Source organism: Ptychodera flava, chromosome 4 (assembly GCF_041260155.1).
Source record: "Ptychodera flava strain L36383 chromosome 4, AS_Pfla_20210202, whole genome shotgun sequence".
NCBI lineage: Eukaryota > Metazoa > Hemichordata > Enteropneusta > Ptychoderidae > Ptychodera > Ptychodera flava.
Window position 1 is genome coordinate 21,790,508 of NC_091931.1, and position 3,646 is coordinate 21,794,153.

Consider the following 3,646-nt stretch of genomic DNA (forward strand, 5'->3'; position numbering starts at 1 on the left):
GCATTTTATTAACGCACTGTGAGATCAACATTCGTACCAAGTTTCATCAGATTTGATACTGTATTTCTGGACATATCAAACTTATTAGGAAATTCATGAAATATGAAAAGTGGCAATTACAGTCAATTTCAAAATGGCTTGGAATTACAACATGCTAGGATGGTAAGAGAAACGTATCTAGAGATAGAAAATGACGCAACCTGCTTTCATTACAAGCGTTCTACTTCGACATAGTTTGCAACAAGTTAACCCAATACAACGTTCACTATGCTACAGTCAACATCGTCAATGTTGCCGCGCTTCAATTGAAAATCTCACCTGTACACTGACTGTTTGAACATTCTTGTCTTACCCTTATCATATTCCCTGTCTATGAAACAACGCTCACGATAGGTTTTTTCTCGGTACAGTGTGTACGGGTCGGTACAACGATTGGTGTTTCCTACATTGAACGTGTTCTGTGACTGAGAACAGTGGACGTCGGATTGGGTTAAATTGTTGCAAAATCTATCAAAGGAGAACGTTTGCAATGGATGCACTTGGAGTTATTTTCTATCGCCAGAACCGTTTTTCTAATCATCCTAGCACGTTGTAATTCCAAGCTATTTTGAAATTCACTGTAATCAACATGACACTGACGAACATCTTTATTCACTGTTGATGCAATGTCAGCTCAACATATCTACTAAGTTTCATGAAATTTGATAAAGTATATCTTGCATATCAGCCTAATTACTAAAATTCATTAAATATGCAAAACAGCAGTTCAGTGACTTGATATTGCTACATGTCTTTGCATGCTATTACAACACTGTGCCATCAACATCTGGCCCAAGTTTCATCAAATTTGCTGCAGCATTTCTCGACATATTACACTTATTATGAAAGTTCATCAAATATGCATATTAAAAATTATTTAATATGATACTGCTAAATAACTTTGTATACTATTACAGGACATTGTGCTAAATGCAATTTAGCAATTAACTGTCACGATCCTGCTAAATGTCTTTGCACAAAGTTACAGCATACACACGTTGATATACCAATGCCATTGGTATATCAACGTGTGTACCAAGTTTTACCCAATTGGAGTCAGTATTTCTTGACATATTACCGAAATTATGAAAATTCATTCGATATGCAAATTAGCAATTAATTAAAACAATACTGACATAGCTCATTGTGTGCTTTTAGAGATCAGTGTGACCAATATTTGTACACGAAGTTTCATCAAATTTGGGAATCTCTTTAGACGGAGAGCTTTATTAAAAAATCGCTAACCATGCAAATTAGCACTAATTGTGCATGCCACATCAAAAACAATGGACGTGCATATTTTTGACATGCTCAGGCATGTCTGAGATATCTGCGTGGACGGACGGACAGACAGGACTCAAACCATGAGTCCCCTAGATTTCGTCCGCGGGGAAAAATATCCTTTCTCATGACTCCCTAAGAAGTAATGGTCCAGTGTCAGGGCCTGGATTTGTTTCAATGTAACCACCCAAAACAAGTAGTGCTTTCATATATTGATTACATAAATAAATTTGGATGATCCATGTTATTGGACAGTACCGTTGCTGTGCCATTTTAAAGTGAAGATTACACTGAACACAATGAAAACAGCCAATTGATATTTTGTACTGCTGCACAGAGAGACTCATGATTGTGATATGTTTGGTCTCGCATCAAACAAATTTGTGAAGGAAACTTCCAGATTTGTTTTGTTAAACCGTTGTATATTATATTTTTAACAGTAAGTACGCAGCCAGGATACTGGTATGTCTTTGTCTCTTTGACTTGGTTGGTGTTATCAGTCAGTAACCTGTGTTCGGCAAGTGACAAGTGACAGTAACATGTATTTCAAAAGTGACAAGCTACATAATTCCTTGTTTTTTGGCTCCTTATATACCTTATTGTTGACTCCTTATATGCCTTAGTTTTATCTCCTGTTAAAAAACTATCTACTGTTGATTGACCAATCAGAGTGCTCAATTCAGGGTGTTTTATCTACTCATAAAGCCTTGGTCACCAAATTCCAGAAACGAATGACAGCGCCGTAGTAAAGTACTGTCCAATCAAAAGTGAACATGTCATATTCTGTAGACATCTGATACGTTTTAATATTCAAATTTGGTAACACAGTGGAAACCAGCTGCAACACAAAATCTGCTGTGCCCTAGGGCATTTATATAATGTACCCTAGGGCATTTATAGAATGTTCCATTACACTGGAAGGCTATTTCTCAAATAGAAGTTTTAATTAATATCCTAAACATGTTACATTGACAAAGGGGACGGCTGACGTAAACACATTGAAAACGAAAATATATCAGTTAGGGGCGATAGTTTTTAAGTCGGATAAAACCCTCGTACTCGGGCTCTTCTGGTATATAAAGTCCAACCCTACGATAAAATGTCTCGGCCTGCGGCCTCGACATTTTATCGTTGGGTTGGACTTTATATACCAGAAGAGCCCTCATACTCGGGCTTTATCCTATACTTATGCCTTGTTTTTGTCTTTTTGTTTTGGCCTTATCTGGCCAGTGACTAACTTGACGCGCTTGCCAAGTCTCACATTTATCCCTTAGGGACTGGACACTAATTACAAGGGGGGTGGGGGTGGGCCGGCGTTTCTTGGGGGTGGGTCGCCATTTTTCGCGCAAGCATTTTTGAAGGGTCATAAAATTTTGTGCAAGCCTAAGGGGGAGGGTCACCTTTTTTATGCATCAAAGCTGAAATTGCATGTGCATGTAGGCCTATTAAAGAATATGGAATACTGAAAAAAGAAAAAATGCCTCCTGGCACTTTCATTTTCTGTCATTTCCATTTTCGGCGCGCCCTTCGGTCGCAAGTTTAAGGGTATAATAAACAATGTATTGATGAGCCAAGCAGCCACATTGATTTAAGTTGTCATGATTTCTACTCATCCAACTCCTCTATTGTACATATAAACTGTCCCCTAAAATGACGCTTTCAGTAACAATTTGGGAGATCACTTATTTGATATCATTCTTCCATTGACAATACATTGGGTATAGGTCGGTGTCAAATGTTCATGAAGCTGTATGTACATTTTTCATTTTTTGAGGACATTGACAGAATACAAACTATTCAGAATAGTGCAATTTAATGTCATCAATAAAAACTGGAAGCTTCAGGTTGAACAACTTTTGAATAACAATTTAGGATCAGATAACCTATGAGTTATTTGTAGTTTCCTCATAGCCCACAATGTATAGTGAATCAACATTCGGTGAAATTCCAAAATCAAATTTCTTGCACAACCATGGACTTGAAACCACTCTAGTCTAATCATGAACATTAATACTAATAATTAGGTGTACATAAATGAACAGATTTAACTAGTTTTGTATTGGAAAAAAATATTCATAGTTTCATCATAGGCTGCCATGCATAGTGAATGGACATAGTGAATCGACATTATCGATGAAATCTAAAAAGTACATGTTTTGTACATGCATGCACTTTTTACCTGCCACTTCAAGCAAAGTATAGTTACATGAATTATCACACACATATGATTTTATATTTTTTGGATAAAGCGTTATATCGGCCGCATTTTGCCTTCCTTTTGGGAGGAGACTTCAAAAGTATGCCAAGTCAGAAGGAGGTCTTGAAC